Genomic DNA, 24,355 nt, shown 5'->3' on the forward strand with positions numbered 1-24,355 from the left:
AAGTCTGAATGGCCTAGTCAGCAAGCATTCACGCGAGTTGACAGATGTATTACACCACCTGTACACTAAGCACTAAGCATGTACTTGAAATTTGGAACATATGTGCGCTTAGATGCCTGAAGTCTGCATGAAAAAGAAGGAATAATTTTATTGAGCCAGAGCCGAGAAATCTGGCTTTAACCTTTTGGGGCTGTCCCTGGGACGCACAACATTTCGACACGGCTAGTTGTGGGTACGTTTTTTGGACGTCTTCGGGAAAAATGAGAACCTCCTGGGGACATTCCAAATGTCCTGATGGGATATTGCCGGGAGATTCTGAGAAGGTTTTGTGTTTGTTGGGCACTGTACACATTACCGTAAAAGCCCGTGCATAATACGAACCCGAATATAATACGAGGTGAAGTTTTAGAGACGCGAAATGGAAAAAAAGTTTTACCTGCATATAATACGAGTGACGAAAGCTCAGAGAAGCCATTTATTCAAATGGTATCCAGCACTTCACTTGAATCACTTCCGTCTTCAGCAGTGCTTTCTGCGGACATTTCTTTGTCCGACAAATCATCCCAAATGTACTCGTCTTCCGTGCAATCAAGGGCATTTGAGATGCCGCACTTCTTAAAAGAACGACGCACAAGATTTGGGATGGTCGCCCACGCATCTACGATCCATTTGCACAGCTTCGCCGCGCATTCTGCTGCACGCGAGAAGGGCTTCTTTCTGTCGCCATCCACGAATGCTCCCCTCGGTGACACCAAACGGCCTCTCGCCCGCACTGTTGCTAATGTTCTGTGCAGCTAAAATCACTTTTCACTTGAAAGGAGCCGAGTACTGTTTTCGAGACCCTGGGTGCGTTCCAATACTCCCAAGTAGACGGCGACTTAGACGTCTAGCTGGACAGCCGCCATGGATCTTGGGACGCGTTCCATTTCTCACGAAGCACCTTCGCCGAAGTCCACATCGATGCAGGCTAACTTGCTGTCTAAAGATGGCGGAGTTGACGTACGCGGATGAGCGAGTCGTGCTCTTGCGGGCGTCGGACTGTACATGGAGTATAGGAAAGGAAAAATGTGAGTCATTCCATTATGTTATTTGGTACGCAAACAAGTGGCTAATTATTCTTCGTGGACGTGCGATTAATAGCAGTGAATCACGCAGGAGAAAATCGTGCAGTTGAGAGCTTTGCTGCAGCAGCGGTCGCTGTAGGTCTGTCTACGTGATCCGGCATCTGACTATGCCGGATCCTAATTAGCACCTTGATCTTAGAGATTAATACTCGTCGCTGTCGTTGGGTTTCTCGACGGGCGTTAAGACAGCTGGCGTGACAATTAACAAATGTGTTCTTCTGTTCCTGTATTAGTTGCATCAACTCTTTCGCGTACATTAATTTTATCTCTACACTCTCAGAACAAACACACCGGCATGTTGTGAATTGATTTTAGTTATTGCAGGATTAAAGCTCGCTGCTGTCTTTAGGTTTCTCGCCGTTTCCGAGTACCACGTACGGCAGACAGGAGGTTTAATGGCACGCATGTGTTTTCCTGTTGCAGTGTATATTAGCCGTATGGCATTACGCGCATATTGACTACAGTATTTCGTATTCTTATGTTTACAGGACCGTCTGGACGAGCACGTTCGAGGAGCATGTACAGTTTAGCATCAATAATAAAAGAATAATCGCATATCTCTTAAGCGTCGTCTTCGGAGAGCGGCCTCGTCTGCTACAAGTAGACTTACCGATAGGCACATCCACCAGTCGGTTTACGCGCACTCATTGCAGAACGAATGTGCAAACTTGTTGAAAACACGTTTTTCATGATTGTTATTGCTCAGTTTGAGAAAAAGTGTAGTACAACTGTTCATAAGCTTTAGTTACATTATTATGCCGCGAGGCGGCTTGAGCAGTAGACAAGTCAACAGGGAAGTGTACGAGGTTAGGCCCCACCCTTTTGCACAGGATGGCATCCACTACGGTGGTGCCACTGGCAAGAAGGTGGCTAGTAGGATAGGCCGCCAGGCAACAACATTTTTTGGGGGACCCAGAGCTCTGAAGGAACCAGTGTAGAGAAAGAAGAAGATCAAAGGGACAATATAACCATAGGAGAAGAAAGAGACGCTAGCGCCAGGGCGAAGTTAATTCAGATATAGGTTTCATTAACATGCAAGGTGGCAGGAATAGACTGAAATGGGAGGAAATAGAAGAACAGTTAAGGCAGGAGGAATTAATGGTATATAGTTTAGTGGAAACACATCTTAGAGACACGGAGAAACCACCCTGTAACCCAGACAACGCATGGGAATATTGCAATAGAACAGGGGGCAGCAGAAAGGGAGGTGGAATTGGGGCATTCATTCATAAAAGTATGAATTTTCAAACAGTTAGACTGGGATGCAAGGAACATTTATGGCTAAAAGGAACAGTGGCAGGCAAGCAAACACTCCTTGGCCTTGTATACCTGTGGACAGGGGCTAATGCCAAAGAGAAAAACAGGAAAATGTTAGACTGTATTGCAAGCGACATTGATGAGCTAGGAGAACAGGGCGAGATAATTATATTAGGAGACATGAATGCACACATAGAAGACCTGGATGGGTACACGGATTCGACAGGAAGCATGCTACAGGACATGTGTGACAGGCATGATTTAGTTGTATGCAACAGCACCGAGAAGTGTGAAGGACTCATAACATGGGAGGCGGGGAGTCTGCACTCGACCATAGATTATGCACTAATGTCACAGAGGATGTATAATAGATTAGGGGTAATGAACATAGGTGAAGATGGTTCCAGATGTCTAGGTAGTGACCAGAAGTGTATCAAGTTGAGCTTCAGAAGAAAAAGCAATGTAGGACTGAAGCGAGATGAACCATCAGAGGGGAATTTTTACTCATAAAAGCATTTGGAAGCAGCAGCCAAACAAATCGAGAAAGTAATTTTTGAGGATAGCGAAACACAATAAACTTATACCAAATTAACTCGATTACTGGAGATAGAGCTAGCTAAGGTGCGAGAAAAGCATAAAGGGAAAGATGCAAACCCAAGAGTTGGTGGGATGAGGAGGTCAAGAGGGCAATAGAGAAGCGCCAGGAAGCGTCCAGGGATCACAGATATTCCAAGAAGAGTGGGGAACCAGAATCCGAAGTAGACAGAAAATGGGATACCTTAATAAAGTGTAGAAGGAACTCATCCTATTTGATTAATGAGAAAATTGGAATAAAGGGTGCCCAAAGATGTCAAAAGTAAATAAAAAGGATAGAAAAGCAGCCCAAAATTCTGGAAACATCTAAATGCCTTGAGTAATAAGACTACGCTAGAACAAAGGTTTATTGTAACAGATCAGGGTATTCGACTAGAAGGGGATGAAGCAATAAAAGACATAGGAGCAAGGATGACGGAAATATTTACAGCAAAGCACGTGGTACATAATTTATCGAAGGAGGATAGACCGGTTACAGCAATAGCTTCACTTGAGCAAGGAGAGTGGGAAAGGACAGAGAAGGTTCCTAGTGGCACATCAAGAGGACCAGATGGTATCCCGATTATGTTGATAAAGAAGTTAGGAGCAAAATTCAAGCAAACATTAATACAGGTAGTGAACAAAATGATAGTGGATGAGAAAGTCCCCGATGAATGGCGATTAAGTACAATGAACATGATATATAAGGGAAAGGGGGACAAAGCATACGTAAGTAACTATCGTCCGATAACAGTGACATCTGTGGTTTACAGGGTGGTGGTGCAGATTATAAAGGATAGACTGCAGGATTGGTGGAGAACGAGGGGGTGTTAGGGGAACTACAGAATGGGTTCCGGAAATAAAAGAGGTTGGAGGACAATCTATTTTCATTGACACAGTGTATAGAAATGGCGCAAAAGGAAAACAGGCAATTATAAATAGCATTTCTGGATATTAGGGGAACCTATGACAACGTTACTCAGGAGCATTTGTGGGACATACTGGGTACATTGGATGTGGAAAATGCAGTAATTAATCTTTTAAAAGATATATATAGAGCTAACAGAGGGCTCATAAAATAGAAAAAAATGTATCAGGGCCTGTAGAGATACAGCGTGGGCTTAGGCAAGGATGCCCTCTGTCCCCTTTGTTGTTCATGTTGTACCTGCAAGGGTTGGAGACCAAGCTAGAGGGGAGCGGACAAGGCTTCAACCTATCTTTTTCAAGCAAGGGAAATGGATTAGACATTACCGGGACTAATATACGCGGACGATATAGTGATAATGGCTGACAACAAGGAAGACCTGCAGAAGTTGTTAGACATATGCAGTACAGAGGAAGATAGATTAGGCTTCAATATAATAGGGAAAAATCTGCAGTAATGATATTTAATGAAGAGGGCGGCGAGCATAGAATACAGGACTTCGTGCTAAAAGTAGTGAATGAGTGCAAGTATCTTGTGGTGTGGATAAATAACAGTGCTGAGTATCTGACAGAGCATGAAAAATGTGTAATGAATAAAACTAGTAGGAATGCAGCTGTCATGAAAAATAGGGTACTGTGCAATTACAATAGGTATGAGGTGGTAAGAGGGATCTGGAAAGGGGTGATGGTCCCAAGCCTGACCTTCGGTAATGCGGTCATGTGTATGAGGAAACATGGCAAGCTAGGCTAGAAATTAAACAACGGGGAGTAGGGAGGTTAGCTTTGGGAGCACATGGCAATACACCAAATCAGGGGGTACAGGGTGATATGGGATGGGCGTCTTTCGAGAGCAGAGAGGCCAGCAGTAAGATAGCATTTGAGGAAAGATTGAGAAAAATAGAGGAAAAGCAGTAGGCTAGGACAGTTTTCAGTTCCTGTATATAAAGAATGTTGACACGAAATAAAGAAAGCGAACTAGAAAATTGACAAGCAAATATCTGGACAGCAGTAAGGGGGCAAATAAGCAATTATCGGTTAAGAAAAGGTTGAAAAAACAGAGAGAGCTCTGTATAAAACAGGGATGCTGAAAAAATCGGCACTGAGAACATACCGGAGCTTTAAACAGGAAATTGTCAAAGAAAATATGATAATTATAAGAAGCTGTTTGTTGTTTGAGGCCAGGACTGGAGTTTTGCGGACCAAGACGTATAGACTCAGGTACCATGAGATAGACACTTTGTGCATTGCGTGCGGAGAGGAGGAGGAAACGGCTGGACACTTGGTACGTTTCTGTAAAGGGCTTCACCCTACTGTGAAAGCAGCGGGGCTGACTTACCCAAGGCATTGGGGTTTAGGGATAGTGAAGGGAAAGTGGATTTTAAGAGGTTAGAAGTAACCAAGCGAAGGCTATACAATTGGTGGCTAAAAGCAAAACAGGAGTAAAATTTCACAACACATGGATAGGTGGCTTGAGCCACCGCCCAATTTAAAGGGTTCAGCCCTATCCATCCATCCATCCATTCCGATACGTGGACATGTAGACGGCTTCCTAGACGTCACTCTAGACGTCTTGTTAGACGTCTAGAGTATTGGAACGCAGCCTTTGACATCTTGCTCCCAAAAAAACATCCACTTCACGAAGCGTGGCTTACATGCGAGCACTTGCGTTGTCAATAGGCACATGGCACACCACGACCCCCCGGCACACCCAATGAATTAATGGATTAAGAAAAGACATCGTGATGTCGTTTTTTGGGCAGTGACTGCTGCAACCAGGACGAAATAACGCAAGCGATATTTCAACCTATGACGTCGCATCCGGTTTGAAGAAAGACGTCACGTCCGGCGATTTGTTTGCTGTTTGGGCTATGTTTGAGTCGAGACGAGCATTGCTTTCAGTACCACTATGGCCGGTCGGCGGGAAGGGCGTGAAATCGTGTTGCACGTGAGTAATTTGTTCTTTCTATCTTTTAATATGCACATACTGAGCGATTGCCTGTTATCTGACACTCGGCATTCCGTCGTCAACTTCCTTGCGCCCGAATATTTTGTTTTAGGGGATAACCCAGGACTAGCATGGAGCCCGCTTGCCCGCCAGTGGACCCAAAGGCCCAGAGGGACTCATCTGTTTTATCGTAAGTTCTGCTCAAAATCTCTGTGCAGGTCTACGGAAACGGGCAAGCGCTGAGTGTGCTTTTATATCTTCTGTCAACCCAGCCCAACGTAATTCATGGTCATGTAAAACACGCATAATTACCAGCGTTTGCTTGCGCCCGAAAAAAGGCGGGAAACTTGACAACAGTCCATTTGAACCACTAATAAAGCCGGTCGTGAGTTGAACTAACCGTTTGTGCAATGAGTTTTGTACGCGGTCCGATTTTTTGTGGCCCTGCGGCTGGGAAATTCTGTAGATTGTTGACTTAATTGCAATTTACAATTGTGTGCACTTGTTACAATTCGCTTTCTAAAACAGGTGAAAAAATTGCGGCTAAATAAGCGATTACTCTTTGGTGTCTGCAGAGCGAAATATGTTCTTTGAAATTCATGTTTATTTCAGAAAACAGCACTTAAAAACTGGCAGGCAGTTTTCTGCTATGCACGGGCCTTCCCGATTCCTCCTTCGTGTCCGGCGTTCACTTGCTGGCGCAGAGGCTGAACAAATGGGACGTTACAATGCTGAGGCAGCAAATGCTTTAAGGAGCCTCAAGGTGAGCCCTCCACCTTCTGTGATAATTTTAAAATGAGTGCTGTGCCACCTGCACCGAATATTGGTTTTACGTGGGGAAGGTGCTTGGACTTAGGTGGCCAACTAGCATTGAGTGAATGAGGCAACTGGATAAGCAAGCTTCATTTTAAGGCCTGTAATCTTAAGACCTTTTCACAGCTGATGCTGTAGAGGCCTTAAAGAGATGAACACCGTGGACAATGTGCATGATGTCCTTTGACTGTTTGGAAGCTTCTGAGGTGCATAAAGCTCACAAGGCACTGTTGTAGAGTGTGACAGATCATTGTGGTGATATTAGAAAAAAAACATAGTACAGCACAATTTTGCAGAGAAAAGGAGCACACAGGATAAGCGCTCGTCCTGTGTGCTTCTTTTCTTTGTCCCGTTGTGCTGCGCTATGTCTTCTAATATGCTATACCAACAAGCCGAAACTACCACTTTCTTAAGATTGTGGTCATGGTAGGTTTATTTGATTTGGCTGCACTCTCTGCACTAGTTCTGTGAAGTTCCGCGGTGGTGCCGGCCGCATGCAGTATCAGCTCAAACAGTTACAAATGCAGCTTGGCACTGGCCGCTTCCAAAATGAATGGTCGAGCGCAGGCCCGATTGTTTGATAGCCTTGCTGTCGTCACGAAATTGCAGCCAACTGCATGCCGCCGACACCAACGACCACAAAAATCCTGAAACACTTGGAAGAATTTTCAAGCAGCAAATCGCAAAGAAGTCTTACTATGAACCTGCTCTAGTAAATCGTCATTTCACAGAAGAAAAAAAATTTTGCATGTATACACACAGGCGACTTACGAATTAGCGCAGAAATGCTGCCCATGGGACTCGACTTGACCGCTTAGGTTTTCATTATAACGCCTCAGTCACTCAGCTCCTCCATGTGTAGGTCGAAGGAGTAGAGAAGGTATGGCACGTGTTTTTTAATGAAATGATAACAGTTATTTGCTGAAAGGTTATGGTTTATGGGGGTTTAACGGCTAAAGAGACTCAAGCTATGAGGGACGCCGTATTGAAGTGCTCCGGAAATTTTGACCACCTGGTGTTCTTTAAGGGAGCTGCTGACCCGAAGGACATGGGTTCGATCCCGGCAGCGGGGGTCGAATTTTGATGGAGGTGAAATTCTAGAGGCCCGTGTACTGTGCGATGTCAGTGCACGTTAAAGAACCCCAGGTGGTTTAAATTTCCGGAGCCCTTCACTACAGTGTTCCTCATAGCCTGAATCGCTTTGGGACGTTAAACCAAACCAATATTTTTTGCAATGAAGTGTAAGGCAATATTACACACGGATTACCACGTGGTATGCTCCCACGGCTGCTAAATAATTTATGACTGAATTTCTCGTGCTGTTTCAGTTTCAACAACTGAACGATGACTGTGACTTTAAAGAGAGGTTGTAGGTCATGTGAGGCGTGAAAAACTGCAATATTATTGATGCTTCTACATTTGTTGTCATTCCTTCTCTTGAGGAAGGCTGGCTTCAGCAGTGCAGTCAATTAAAACGATAAAGCAGCAATTATATCGCAGTTTTTGTATGCCTCTAAAGACCTAATACCTCTCTTTGTCGTCACAACTCTCATTCGGCTGCTTAAACTTAAACAGCATGACAGAAAAATTTGATTATAAATTATTTAGCGGTCGTAGGCGAATGCCACATCGTGATTCATGCATTGTAGTGTCTTCCGCTTCATTATAAAGAAGAAAAGATGCCAGCAAAATTAAGTCTCTATACTCCCGTAACGTGCACTGACATCGCACAGTACACAGGCCCCTAGAATTTTCTCTCCATCAAAATTCTAGAAGCCCGTGTACTGTGATGTCAGTGCATGGTAAAGAACCCCAGGTGATCGAAATTTCCAGAGCCCTTCACTATGGCATCCCTCACAGCCTGAGTCGCTTTGGGATGTTAAACCCCCATAAGCCGTAAACCTTTCAGCAAAGAACTATCATCATTTCTTTAAATAACTAGTGCCATGCCTTCTCTGCTTCTTCGACCTACACATGGGCACCGCCATATTGCTGCACCGTAGCTGCGCTTCCATTTCGGCGACTGCAAGCCAGCCTAGAACTCGTGCTGCACTTCTTGAACTTGTGCAGAAAGTGCAGCCAAATGGAAGAGACCTTATTATTATGTGGCTACTTCCTTTGCATTGGGTGGGCAACAGTTTTTAGTCCTAGCCATTACATAGAAAGAAAAAAAAGGAAACGTGGGAACATTCACTATTAAGAAAACAGCTTTCACCTGCAGACCCCTAATCAACAAAGCCTGCCTGTAGACTGAACAATGCAACTAGGCTGTCACGAATCTAGCAAATTATAATTTTGAAAGTAGGCCTCCTGCTGTGAAACTGGCAGCGTTTGTGCCCCTAGAGACAAGTAGTGGCGAGAGGCGAGAAGTCACAGACGAATGTAGGTAGGACAGGCAGCTGAAGGAGGAAGTAGTTCTCATAATTGAAGAATACAAGGAAAGACAAGGACGAGACATGTTTATGTTCTTCCTTCTATGTTTGTCGTTTTGTTTTCACAAGTTAGGAGTAGATATTTGTTGTAGTTTCACTTTTTGAGGAAAGTGGGGAAGGGGCTGTTCATCTTAAGACATGCAGCCCAAAAGAAAGAGCACAGGAGTGACTCACACAACATGAGTGTGCATTTTTTTCCTACTTTTCTATGTGCTTGCACCCCTTGTCCCCAAATAGGGCATTGACGTGATCTTACGTGGTGCTATGCTGGTAAAGGATATGTGCTGCATTCATATGGGTGTGTGGCATTCAGATTCAAGCACCAACACACGGCTTCTAGTGCAGTAGGAATGATGGGAGAAAAAAAACCTCAAGGATGTGGATGAAGAGTATAGCTCTTCTGCATGATAGCATGGCGGGCGAATTGGTGATACATATTTTAAAAATTAACAGCACGAAAAACGGGGACTTCAAGGGTAGAAAACACAGGACAAGCGCGGGCGAGTTGGGGATACATGTTTAAAAAAATTAACAGCACGGAAAACAGGGACTTCAATGGTAGAAAACACAGGACAAGCGCTTGTCTTGTGTTTTCTACCCTTGAAGTCCCCATTTTCCGCTCTGTTACGTTTTTAACTCTTCAGTTTGCTTTTTCTGAAAAAAAGCTGTGGCAGGAGGTTTTAATACAAGTCTATTGTCTTTTTCCACAGTGGCCCACTCATAACTCACCTCAGTTCTGACTGAGGGGCAATCCAGCTCACAAGCCTTATGCAGTGCTAATAAATAAAGTAGTGCCCTTTCAAACGATATAATTTGCAACTGTGGTGCAAGATTTTCGGTGGCCCCTTCAGGGAGTGTTTGCCCAGAACTTGTAGTGATTGCTTAATGTCACTTGGTCCCAAGAACAAGACAGTTAACCAATTGTCATTGTGCCTCTTGATGAGAAAATCTGAGAGGTAAAAATGACAATTTACCATAGCTGTGAACAGTAATGAGCTGGATGCATTTCCGAAGAGAATCGAGGTCATAAACTTGACAGTGGCAAGAATTTTTGGTTGGTTAGAGCATAAATGGCTTAACATCATCTTCCGTATCTTAAAAGATGTGGCATTGTTGGCATGTGTAATTAAAAATTTGTTTCAATGTGTGTGTCTGGTGAGCTGTCCGCTCGGGCATGACAAAGTTGTAAGCTCAACCAGAAGTACCTGTGCTGTTTGAGCTCAGGGCAAGAGCTTTGAGTGAAGCCACTGCACTATGTACTTGTACATTTGGCTTTCATGGTGCTCAAACTTCCTCCTTCCCCCACCTCTGTTATTAATTTCGCCATGGGGCCGAGCCAAAGTAGTGGGGTGTAATTAGAGCAGTGGCATGGCTACAAGGTCCATTCGAACAGCACTGCATAAGGCTTGTTAGCTGGATTGGCCCCGCAGTCAGAACTGAGGTGAGTTATGAGTGGGCCACTGTGGAAAAAGAGAGTAGAGCAGCAGAAAACATGCCATGAATGGTGGAGAGCTATAGTTTCGAGGCAACCTTTGATGCCTGTGTTGCCATTGTGGTCGAAGTTATCGATGAGACCATCAAGGGCAGCACCTGTTCTGAACGCCTCGCATAGCAATAGATCAGAACTTCAAATTTATAGTTGGCTCATGGTCGTATGAATGCAGGAGGTGTATAAATCAGTTCACATTTCACATTGGGACGCATAAAATTCAGCAACCTTAGTACTCACAGGTACAGTAAAATCTTGTTAAGGCGTGCCTCGTGGCTCTGCGGAAAAACTATGTGCAAAGCGGCAATATTGTCACGAAGACGACGAAGCTGGCAGTGGTGCGGGAACGGAAAGGTTGCGTTATATGCGAGTGGCCATTAAAATCATCTCACTGCCATCATTCATCGCCGCTTATTATTCGGCTGGTCGCTGCGTAAGATTTGGTGTGAGATGCGGGGTATCATCCCCATCCTAGTCCTGGAGCTTCGGAGTCCTCTGCCGGCTGTGTGCACCTGGTTCGCCCCGCCCGGCTGTGCTCCAGCCCGCCGGACCTGAACCGACCTCGCTGCTCACCCCAGCACCGTCCCCTGCCCTGACCACAAGACATGTTGACATGACTACGCTGCGGCGACTCGAGACGCCGCCCACACGTGAGGACACCACCCCCCTGCCCATGCCATTCGGTGCGTCCAAGGGCTTTGGCCGTTGGCTCCTGGTGACCTGTGACTTGGAAGCTTCGTGGACCATGATTCATTCACACATATCTTTCATCGTGGCGGCCAGCACTTCCCCTCATGCCATTTCTGTTGTGCCGTCCTCTGAACCCATCTATACTGAGCGCATCTCTCCGTCGGTGTCTTCTCCTATTCACTATCGGGACGATCGCTCTGTAGCCCCAGCTAGTGTCACGAAAACGACAAAGCTGGCAGTGGCGCGGGAACAGAAAGGTTGCGCTAAAGGCGAGCGGCCATTAAAATCATCTCACTGCCATCGTTCATCGCCGCTTATTATTCGGCTGCTCGCCACGTAATAATATGCCCAAACTGAAAGCAGCCTGAGTATATCCACTGACCTGGTAAAAGATGATACCTGGGGCATTTCAAAGAATGCGCAGGTGAAATCTTTTAATCACATAGCTACTAGGGCAGCCTCGAAGGCATATAAGCCAGATCCCTGGTCCCAGCTGCTCTATTAATAATGCGCAGGCGAAACTTTTAATCACATATATATAGCTACGAGTGCAGCTTCGAAGGCATGTAAGCCAGGTGCCATGTCCCAGCTGCTTTATTAGGTCGTACTTGAGTGAACAAGCAAGTGTCTAGCACGCATGCAGTTTTTTCCAACATTACGGGTTTAGCTGTCGTCAGCTTTCATGTAGGCATTACTTTCATTGCATGACATATTGCCAATGATGGAAACAACAGTGTCAATACCAAACTGTGCTAAAGAAGTCTTGGAATGCAGTGTCTAATGCATCACCAATCATGCAAAAGAAATGAGTCTCCACAATGCCTCCTCTGCACCAAATGGCTCCTGTAAACAGGAGGTATTTAGGAATAGCTGCTCTATTCCGAGGCCTGGATTGGGAACAGTTGGGGATAAGAGTTAATGCAGAACACCTTAGTAATCTGCGATTCACAGGTGATATTGCTAAGTCACTCAGGAGATGCACTGCAAAGCAAGATCAGTGATCAGAATGATGGGTCTAAAGAATTAAAGGAGTATAGACACATAATTTTCGGGTGCATGTTTTTTGTTTGTAATGATGCGTAAGGCATTGTTAAACATGGATTATTACCTGGTATTCTTCTATAACCACTAAATAATTTATAATCGCATTTCTTTCTCGTGCTGTTTCGGTCTCAGTTTCAACAGCCGAATGAAGACTGACGCCAACGTGTGCCTACAGGTCACGTGAGGCATAAAAAAACTGCAATATAATCGCTGCTTCTACATTAGTTGTCACTAGAGCTCTTGAGGAATGATGGCTTCAGCACTGCAGTAACTTATAACGATGAAGAAGCGATTTTATGGGCGTTTTCCTATGCCTCACGTGACACAAAAGCACTCTTTCACGTCGCCGCCATTGTTCGGCTGTTGAAACTGAAACAGCATGACAGAAAAAATTATAAATTATTTAGCGGCCCTTGGCAAATATTACATGGTGATTCATGTGTAGTAGTATTTTCCACATCATTGTAGAGAAGAAAGCATGCCACCACAATTATGTGCCTATATTCCTTTAACATGAAGAAAACCAAATAGAAAATGCTTTTGGCCATTCCCTCCATGCAAATGCTGTGCGGTGTATAATATTGTTACGTGGTGGCCGGCCAAAAAGTGAGGCGCGATGAACGATGGCAGATATATGATTTGCATCCAGGGAATGGCAGAGTGCTCTGTAGCGAGTGCTCTGTACCAAACCACTGCCAGCTTTGTCGTCTCTGTCACAATATTCCTTTTTCTCAAGAACATTGTCACATGTAGGAAACTGGGTGTGTATCATCGTTTGCGTAAGAACTTAAAGACACTGACAAGTTCCCTAGGCAGCCGCTGATCACACAGCATACATGGCAAATTACTTTTGAAAAGTAATTAAATTTAATTACTAATTACTTTCTTAGAAATCTTATAGCAGTAATTAAATTACATTACAAATTACTGCTATCAAAAAGTAATGACATGACATTACAATTACCTGCCTTTAGTAATGAAAATTACTTCTTAGTTTTGATGCTAAAATGTTGCGCATTGGTCATAGTTTGTGCAAAATTGCTGGTTTTTTGTTTGCACCGCCACTGAGCTTAAAAATGGGCATTGGAAATTTTGCCCCTCTTTAGTCAATTTGAACAGCCATTTTGCTGATGTAGATGGTCTTTCTCATATCACTCTTCAAGCAGAAGTACATCATTCAATGTGTTATATGGTCCCACCATCCTGATTTTGAAGAATTTGTCATCCGCGTGAACTGCGGGATTACATTGACTGCTTATTCATGCATCATCCCAGAAGCGCACAGGGGCGCAGAGAAGCTGCCAATTCTGCTGATGTTCAATTGATTTGTTCTGTAGGCCAGTTGGTGGCAGTAAATTACATGTCGCTGAGACGCTGTCGCCTGTGTTGCCCTTGAGTTAGAAATAGGGCCTCAAATGAGGAAACAAAAAAACGACAACTCATGACCAACTTTCTTAGACGTGTCAGTGCGGCGACGTCAAAGTACTTGCTCAAGCATTCTCAGTGCGTCTGCGTGAAGGTGCCATTTGGCATGCCTTGGTCATGGAGCTCTTCTGGTGGCCATGCAGTGCGTTTGTGTGTGACCATATGCACTGCAGGAAGACGCGTAGCAGTCCTGTGACTGATATGCAGACTCTTCACAAAGGTAGTGCTGACGCCTGCGCGCACATCACCTCTCGTCCACGTGCGCCGCTTCCCTGGGGTGCTGGCTATTACTGGTTGCGCGGTTTTTAGGCAAGAGCCTTAAGTGACACAATAACGTCGATACCTGGCGTCATTGTCGATGCCCTTGTAAAGTGGCCCACAACCCCAGTGACATCCTCAGCACAGAGAAAAATTTCTTCCGAGGGTGCAGAGAATTGAACCAAGGGCCTTCAGATTGTGAGCTTATCACGCAACCCATGGGCCACAAAACCACGTTGCTCCCTGGCAAGTAATGATTCATTTAATGTATGTGTTGCCCTATGACTATAACCTAATGAGTAGGTGTGTCACTAGAAAGGAAGGAAACAATATAAATTAAAAAGTGAATGTTTTTCGCCTTCAAAGCATGGACGTCGTCTCTAGTGCCCTCCGTAATTTATTCTTGCTCTGGGAGTCGCCGCGGTGGCTCATTGGTTATATGGTGCTCGGCTGCTGACCCGAAAGACTCTGGTTTGATCCCGTCTGCGGCAGTCTCATTTCGGTGGCGGCGAAATGCTATAGGCTCTTGTACTGTGCGATGTCAGTGCATGTTAAAGAACCCCAGGTGGTCGACATTCCCGGAGCCCTTCACTATGGCATCCCTCATAGCCATAGTCGATTGCTTTGGGACGTTAAACCCCCATAAACTGCATCTTTTCTTTGTATATGCTCATCTCCAGAAACGCGAGGCCAAAGCATGGCAGATACGAGAAGCATGGACTCGGTATTCAGCAAATGTAATATTGCTAGTAATTAAATACTTTTTAGTGGAATTACTGCTTGAGAATAGTTCATTACATTACTAAATTACCAGTGCACAAAAGTAATTTAATTACTGTAATCATATTTCAGTAATTTAATTGCTGGCTACTCTGCCACATACTGATTTCAAGGTGATTGCACACTGCTTTTCAATGAATGTAAAATCCTGAGATCATAGCTTCTGCAAATGGTACGAAACAAGGCTTTTTGCATTTTTAAGGCAAAGGTTTGTGCCACCTTCCCTTTTATTTTTTGTCTCGCCCGCTCCCCTTCTTTTTCCTTCATATTTTTTTGATGTTATGAATGCAATTTTTTAGCAATAAGCTTGAATTAGCCCGTATGAAGAATTTTTTTGCTGGTCTGCACGTGAATGTCTCTATGACCAGGTTTTGCGGCATTTCCTAGTCCCTGGCATTTATTGGCACTTTCACTTCATTAAAACTTTTGTGAATGTGGTGGCACAAATTTTGAAAAGTTCCTTTTCTAGTGCTTGCAAGTTGTTTCTATATTTTTGTTTTCCATGGGTGTGAAGTTTCATGGCATGTCCAGTCCGTCAACTATTTCTTACCGCTCTTGAATACTTTGTCCCGTTACAGTTGTGCATTGTGGAAGAGCCGCAGATGCTCTTAGGATGCTTTGTGTCCTTGCCTTTGTGCAGTGCAGCAGCGGTGTCTTCTTCGCAGTGCTATGTTGCATGTGGGCAAAGCATCCGAAATAGATGACTACCTTGGCTGGCATTTTCTCTTGGTCTCTGAATGCATCATATGGTCAGAATTTGGCAAAATTATGGACATGTTCACTAGGGAATCGTTTCAAAAGTTATCCAGGATTTGTATTGTGAATAAAAATAGCACAACACACATAATTTTTGGTTTTGTGATACTGCAAATTACACGAACGAAGAACAGAACAGCAAGGTTCTACTGTATTTCTTTGAAGGGCTGTGACGGTTTTAAAAGGTGTCTAGCAACCTAGAATTTTCAAGAGGAATTTAGTTTACCTGGAAAAATCGGCGAATTGTGAGGTATATTATCAAGAAAGTGGTCAAGTCTTGTTAAAAGACGGACAGAAATTAACGCAGACGTCTGCTGCGAGTTTTAACAAAATTGTGAGTGTCCAGCACACGGTCCGTTCTTATTGGCATGACATATTTTTGCTTCTAAAGAGTACTAGGCATGGCAGCCTGTCTGTTTTAGCTGTCTTTTGCTTGTCTTCACTTAAGTGAGCATTGTATATACTGGTTCTGTACAGGTTGCGACACTCCTCTTTAAATTTGGTCTGGTGCATATCAATATACACAGCTAGGTTCAAAAGTGTTTTCTGTGGAATAAGCCGTAGTCATAGTAATGTACAGAATTCATGCACTCTCAGCATACTGAAGCGAGGTACCACGCCACCCCAGTGTGACATCAAACATCAAAATCGATCCGGAATTCTTGCTCTCAGGCCTCATCAATCCTGTTGCAGCGAGCTATTGCAGAAACAAACAGAGGCTAGTTTATCAGCGGTTCGAGCTGTGATGACGAGGTCGTAAAAAGCTGTTGCTTTTTGTGGAAATCGCTTGGTGCTTGCCCTGTGGCATTGCTGCTATCGAAAGGGATGCCAGAATGTGCCTTCATTGGAAAGGCAGTAAAAGGCAGTGCTTCTCAGTGATGAGCAAACCCACCTTTGTCAGCCCTCTTGTTCAAAGGTTCCTTCTTGAAAGCCTGAAATATTATTTTGCAATACAATGAGCAGTGTATGGAGCCCCTGAAAGCCTGTAGAGTGTTCCGTTTAGAAATTTTTCAGAATTTTCTCAAAGTAGAGTTGTTTGTTTCTTTTGTGAAAGCGCATGTAATATCAGCACATATAGCCACCACTCTTAAGAACCCTTAAAAGAAAGCAAAAACTTGTGAGCATAATTTTAACAAACTTCCAAATCTAAGACTCCGGATCACCCAGGCACTTTTCATCTAGTGAGAAGGAAAACAGCAGCTGAAATTCCTGCACAGATTTCTAGTTCAATTGTGCCAGCATCTGTAGGTACGTTATGGCCAGGGATTCCAGTGGGGTGAAACCCATACACAAGAGTTAAGCGGGCCATGTCCCGTCAAGAATGCTGGATCTGGGGCAGCATTCCATAGCTGGAGGTGTCAAAAGGGAGTGTGGAAGAGGTCGTCTTGTTAATGCTCTCACTCTTGTTGTAGCATAGCAGCTGTTCATCGATTTTTTGTGTCATTAATGTTTTTCAACAATGCCACATCACGTGATATGCCTTTTCAGTGTCTGAACTGTGCCAAGAGCATCTCCACCTCGGCCGTGGCCTCGTGCTTGAGTGCTCGCCTCTGCTACGGGAGGTCGTAAGTACAATTTCCGTGGCCTCCGGTCCACCAACCAATTAATCCAATGGGAACAGGCGGTCCCCCGGCACTAGTGCTCGGCTCTCCAGGGGTGCACTGCGAGGGAAGGATATTCTGCGCCTCAAAATTCCCGTCAAATGCGGGCACAAAAACGACTCCACGTGGTTAAAACCCACAGTTCAAAACTCTCGCCTTGTGCGAGTTACAAAACTTACAACGTTTATGAAACGTTTACTTCTCTAGCATCAAGAGAGATGTGCCATAGCTCTTTCCGCTCACAAACCCCCTTTGAGCAAAATGCAGCGGTATTTGCTTGCTACCGTTGTGGCTGGCTCACACGCATCGGCAAGTGTGCATGATGGGTTAAAAAAAGATGGGCTTCTACCACACGAGATGGATTTAGGGTTGCTTGACGGTGGAACTTACCTCTGATCCGTCAAGGCAACGGTTTGGTCGCAGACCCTTCTCCCAAGCATCTCACCTTGGATGAGCCGAGCACCATGGCGGGGAAATCTTGAAACCGGTGGGTACACGACGGATTGGGAATGGAACACAGCACCGCCCGAATTCGAGGCGGATGACCTACCACAAGGCCGCACTTCGGTGCTATAATCTTCGCCAAAAGGCCGAGAAGTGAAAAACCGTAAGATGCCGTTCAGCAGCTTACAAAGTCAAGTTGTCATGTTTTTTCTGAACACTGTTATGGGTCAGACTAATTGTACCTTTCTACATGATTTTCTCTCATTCATTGAGCTGCTCAATAAGCTTTAAGATGCCATAAATTATGAAGAGGAATGAAATATTTGTGTGAAATGTTTCTTTTCGTCACTGAATTTTGTGGAAACATGTTTGCATTTTAATTTCAAATATGTTTTATAATTTTAACTACTCGAAAATAAAACATATCGCAGTACTGGCCGGCATTTCGTAAGGCCCTGATATGCACAGCATGTGGATGAGAGCAGACGATGCAGCGGTCCCAGTGTCACTACTTTTGGAGCCCACATGACCAGGGTTGCTGCTCTTCCTCGGGAGTGACGTCAAAATGCACCCCGACACCCAGGAACCGAAATCGCTCAGTATAAATAATGCGGTATTATTTAATGTACATATTTGAATTGCGGATCCCGTATCACGCACCGGGTGGGAGTATGCAATGTTTGAAACTAAGAACACTCCAACCAAAAATTTGATGTCTCCGCCCCTTTAAGGTTTTGGGTTTAGCATATGGAGCTTGTGACCCCCTGTGTGCCAGCGTCAGAAGCCTTTCAGAAACCCTCTCGTTGTTTGTCTTGACTATTTTTATTCATTCTTGGTCTCCGCCATGTACACACTTCTTTTTGTGTGTGGTTTCTCTGGCACATCAGGAGCAATGTTCCTTATTTCCTTTTTTTTGAGGACCTTTCTAATTGCCATACGCATAGCCACTACAGGTGTGCGTGGGCTGCTGCTGTAGCCTGTTGGGAGATGTTCTTATCTTTTTTCCCTCATATGCATTTCATTTTTGTGTATTTGTTTGTGGATTTCTCTTAGTGGTTTATTAGTTGCATTTTATTGTTCTAAGCTTGCATACATTTTTCTCTTTTCATGGCATCCAACGGTGTGTATGACTGACACTAGTGGAGGGACTGCAGCAGCCGACGTTGCATGGCGCGGCAATCTCTGGTCCAAGGCACCTATTCCCCGTTGCAGGCTACTGGCTCAAGATTGTGCCCACAAGTCTGCACCTTGCCCTACAGGCAGAGTCGCATTAGGCCCACGTTGGCCAGGACTTCCTTGCCAAATAAAGTATTCCTACCGACAAGCCTTGTCAGTAATTGATGAAGCGTATGAATAAATGAGTAACAACTTCATTGGCGGTATAGAAAAACCGTGTTACAAAGCAGCTTTTTTAAGGCCATACCTAACCACCACATTGTTTCCTCTGTGTAGAAGAAGAAGTTGAAGAAGTTGAAGTTTATTCCTTTCTTACAAAGGAGGAGCCGGGACTAAAAGGTGTGGCGACAGCTTGATAATGGTCCCGGCTCCTTTACATCATACCCGGCAGTACAGGACGAAAAGCGACGGCTATACATGCAACAAACATAGATACATACAAAGCAAAAAGTAAATAAATAAACACTTCGCAGGCCACCTATGCACATCATGCAAAAATGACAAAATAAAATGCGATGCGATGAAAAGGTCATAGATAATCATACAAAGAATGGTGCATAATAATCAGAAAGATTGTATCTGAAATTCTCAAGGAAAAGAATTCTCCCGGCAGTACTCCCGAATTTCGTGTTTTGATTTTCGGGTTATGTCAAAATTTACTTCGTTTAATTTGTTCAGCAGAATTGAAAGGTTATAACATAAGGATTGATTCACATAATAGGCTCTGGGTGTTGGGGTAAACCAAATTTCTCTGTGTCTTGTGTCACGGCAGCTGGCGTTTTCTCTGAGTTGTGCAAGCAAAATGTTGAGGTTGTCGGGGTGTTTTAGGTGAGATTTGTAACATGATAGCAGTCTATAAGTATATAACGCAAATATTGGTAGGATTTCATATTTTACAAAAATATTCCTGGTGGGAGAAAAGAGTGGTACATTGGCAATATATCTCACTGCTTTTTTCTGAAGCAGATGTATCTTGTTAAGATTTGTTGTGCCTGTTGTGCCCCACACTATGTTACAATATTGCAAATGAGAAACTACTAACGCATGGTAAAGTATAATCTTTACCCTTATTGGAAGAATGTGCCTAAACCGCGCAAGTATACCAAGGGCTGAGGCTACCTTTGAACGTATGTAATCAATATGTGTATTCCAAGTTAAATTGCTTGAAGAGGTAACTCCCAGTGTTTTTACGGACTCAACGAGCTCTATAGGCTGGCTACTGAATACGGCTTTGATAGGTCGCGATATTTTCTTTCCCTTTGGACGGAACAACATGATTTTAGTCTTTACTGGATTTATTCGTAGATAATTTGCTTCTCGCCATACACTGAGTTGAATAAGTGCATTGTTTGTTTGTTTTTCGACGTCTGTTTCTGAAGTACCTGTGATAAAGAAAGATGTGTCATCAGCATATGATACTACATGAGCGCTACTTGTGCTGTAGCAAATATCATTTATATAAATTAAGAACAGTAATGGCCCAAGTATGCTTCCTTGAGGCACTCCAGATGTTATAGGGAGAGTAGAAGAAGTTGCTGTGTTTATATCTACATACTGAGCTCTGTGTGATAAGTAGGATTCTAATAAAGTTAGCGATACACCACGTACACCATACCTATTTCATTTAAAAAGAAGGACATCATGATTAATGAGGTCAAATGCCTTATTTAAATCGATATAAATACCAATAGCGAGTTTATTTTCTATAAATGCCTGTATTATAATTTCTTTTTGTGTTCGAAGTGCCGCTTCAGTAGACCTATGCTTCCTAAAGCCATGCTTAAAGTCAAGGAATAAGCGATTGTAATCAAAATATGAAGTTATTCTGGTATGAAATATTTTCTCAATGCCCTTAGAAAGCACAGGAAGTAGGGAAATCGGTCGTTAGTTATTGAGTAAATTTTTATCTCCACGCCTAAATATTGGCACCACTCGGGCAATCTGCATTTCCTTAGAGAAAATTCCAGTGGATAAAATTTAGTTGAATATGTAGGTAATAACAGGGAACAGGACGTCGAGAACACACTTGACAGGCAGTATTTGCATACCATTCGAGTCCTGTGATTTGCTATTTTTGATGTTATTTATGCAAGCGAAAACTTCGGCTGAATCAGTTGGGGCTAAAAAGAGGGACTGCGTACTATCGGTTCCTTGTACGTACTGAGCGTAAGTTCGGCAGATACTCATATTCTGGTTAATTACACTACTTTGTTCAATAAAGAAACGGTTAAAAGCATCTGCCAAAGAAGTACCGGAAAGTAGCTTTCCGTCATGCGTAAGGGCATCAAGTGTAGATGCATTAATGCTGGGATGCAACAACAAGTTCAAATTGTGCCATACAATATCTGGACGTTGTGCGTATTCATCACGGAACATGTTTATTTAGAAATAATCTTTAGCCTGCTTTAGTTTAGATGTAACTTTATTTCGATAGGTCTTAAACTGTGCAAGTATTGTTAAATCTTTTGTTCTTACAAATTTGGCAAATAACGCATTTTTATGCTTAATCATATTCAACAACTCTCGCGTTAATCAGGGTTTTCGCGCTTTCTTCGGTTTCTTCACTTGCACTAACGGAAAATGTAGGTAGTATATATCTTTAAATATGCTTATAAATTTTGAATATGCAGTATTACTATCACTTCATGTGTAGACGGAGTTCCATGTTTGCTGTTCAACTGCGCACCGGAATGTCTCAAGGCGAGCAGGATTAATTATTTGGCGATAAGTAGTTTGCTCTCTATTCCACTTGACCGGAAAGGGCCTATCTACCAATAGAAAAATTCCCAGATGGTCGCTCATGCTAGTATACGTAGTTCCAGCGAATATTGTGTCAGTGCTAATATTAGTAACAAATACATCCAATAAAGTAGAGCTTTGTTCTTTGATCCGTGTTGGATAAGTGATAATATTGGACAGCCCATATGCAGAAAGAGTAAGGCTGAGTTCATTTTGGTTAGGCGTAGGTATAAGCATGTTCACGTTCAGGTCTCCACCCAAAAAGATATTCACTTTGTGTTCCACAACATATTCGAAAACTTCGTCTGAGAAGGCCAAAAATAGGCTAAAAGTACCAGACGGTGGCCTGTACACCACGCAAAACAGATTATCAAGATTGCGTAGAGTAAGCACCTCAAAATCAGGTGCGACAGCGCAGAAGTGTTCTTCAGTATCACAGAAAACATTCTCTTTTACAAGAATAGAGACACCGCCACCTTTCTTGTCCTGACGATTGCGAAAAAAACATTGATAACCAGGTGATTGAAATACAGCCGATTCATCTTCATACCATGTTTCAGTAAGCATTAACACCGTGAATGATACTCCGAAAAGATCTAGCAAAGCATTCATTTCACTTTCTTTATTTTTTAAGGAGCGAACGTTCGGGTGAAAAAAGGATAGGGCTGGCTTTTTGGTCAGAACCAATTTCTGAATTTCTTGCAGCAGAAAACCTATAATTGTTGGACAACAAAGCTAGATAAGTGCAAGCACTTTACACTATCTTGGACAGGTCATGCATGCGGGTGATAGGGATGACGGGTGTGGTATCAGATTTGCGAACATAAATTTTTCCATTCTTGACCCACGCGTATTTCCAACCCTGCGCTTTTTTCCTACTCACCTACTCATCTTTGAGGTAAGTGCTTGCCGTGTGTCGCATCACAGTCTGAAGTGTTGCTGCAGAACCGCATATTGCCTTCCTGTTTATGCCATTGCAGCATGAACTGCTCCACAAAGCTAATGAAAAAAAAAGAAATTTTTGCCAACATAATGCTTTGAGAAAACTGTTATACGGGTGCTGAAGCCCACTGAACATTGTAAATGAGGCCCTTTGAAGTGAGTGTTCTTTGTAGGCATTTTACAAAGGCAAGATAACAGTCCTAGCCGTGCTACTGGGATTGCAACTCGCTGCGTACGAGGCAGATTCTGTAGCACTGGGCTCTTGGTAGCAGTTTTTGAAATTCGCATTACCCGAAACTGCACTGTAAAAGAGCATAAAGAAAACGATGTCTTCCTCTCTAATTCATGCCATGCAACATGACATGGGAACCATCACATGGCAATTTTATCCATTGCCTTCAGGTTCAAGACATCTGCCAGTTTCTGTAAGGTAGCTTCAGACTGTTGCACTGGAAAATTGCATTTCTCATGAAGGCACTTTTTGAGCACGAATTGGGTTTACCCTGGTTTTCGTGATTTATGTTTCGGGTGCACAAATTGGGTAATATCAGGCTTTAAATGCTAACAAGATGCCCTGAATATTTCCTAAATTTGATTTATAGTCGTGTCTTACTGTTGTAACTTATCTTTCCTCAAGCAGAACAGTAGCATGAGCTAGGTGGCTGAGTGAATTCGCATCACCTGTTAATGTCAGATTAATTTCTTTTCTCAGCTGCTGAGGGCCATTATTGCCAGAGGGGTATATAAGGTGTGTACTGTAGACAGACAGAGAAATCGCTTAATTCAAACCGGCGGTATTTGCAAACTGGCACTTCGCTCCCGTCAAAATTGCATTTTCAGTGCGTCAAATCTGCCGGTAATATAAGCATACGCAAAGGCCGTAAAGACTACCTGTCCTGACCGATGAAGCATAGCATGGCAATGCAGCGTGCTGCTTGCGGCCATCGTAGAGAACCACTCGTCTACTATCCCTATCACACGGTGCTTTCGAAGTGCAGTTTCTCTTTCCAGCTGCGCTCCTGTTCCTGCCATGACGTGGGACCAGTTTAGCGTATGCGGAGCCTATCGAGTGGAATCTATGAGGCACCGCTGACAGTGCTGATGAGCGGCTGCATAAGAATGAAAAGACCCGTACCAACCCCTCTGGTCGGGCTCTCTTTATTCCGAACTCTGCGCAAAGAACTATTTTTCGGTCCTCTTACCCTTTGTTTCTAATCAGCATAGTTTGAACAAATTTCAGGTCACTTAATAGTTTGAAGTATCGAGGCGTCGCATGCCTGATTATTGGTAAGTGGCGATATATATATATTTCCCACCCATGGCGCGCGCACAATTTGTTCCTAAACGTAATGTCTGTTGGATATATTGTCTTCATCTTCAAAACACTTGTCGAAAATCTCAAAAGGTTATTATAGCGACAAATTTATATATAAGACTGCTCAAAGGGAGCACGGCTACAAAACCACCGCCGCACACACGCGCTCACTCTTGGCGCTCTTAATTCAGTTGCAACAGATTGACCGAAAGTTTGAGCTTTAAAAGCGAGCACGAAGCAACGAGAATTCACTGTGTTAGCGTGTGTTTGAGGAAGGATCGCGCATAAAAGGTTTCACCACTAAACGCACTGATCAAAGTGCTTGCATGCGGCGCAGCGAGACGGTGATATTGATATGATATGGAATTCCGCATCTGGCGCTTCTAGCCCTCGCAATGAAAAGAGGCAGGATTAATTTCCCTTTCTAAAAGAAACATCTAGTAGAACCCGCTGTTGCGTTCGTGGTTGCTGCGTTTTTCCCGGTACGCTTTTTTTATATGAGCCAGATAGTCCAGCTGCCACAGAAGCCCCTACAACTGAAACTCGATCGCCTATATCAGTTACATAATGCAATTATTGCATAATTCCCTTGTCCTACGTCGCGAAAGTCTTCTCACAATGTTAGTTT

At 43.6% G+C, this 24,355-nt stretch overlaps 1 protein-coding gene across 1 annotated transcript in view; it reads left to right on the top strand.

The window, feature by feature from the left end:
- Nucleotides 1-24,355, top strand: part of LOC144129221 (uncharacterized) — a 44,911-nt gene that overhangs the window by 11,568 nt on the left and 8,988 nt on the right. The gene's annotated exons all lie outside the window — the stretch shown is intronic.

This window comes from Amblyomma americanum, chromosome 1, assembly GCF_052857255.1.
Source record: "Amblyomma americanum isolate KBUSLIRL-KWMA chromosome 1, ASM5285725v1, whole genome shotgun sequence".
NCBI lineage: Eukaryota > Metazoa > Arthropoda > Arachnida > Ixodida > Ixodidae > Amblyomma > Amblyomma americanum.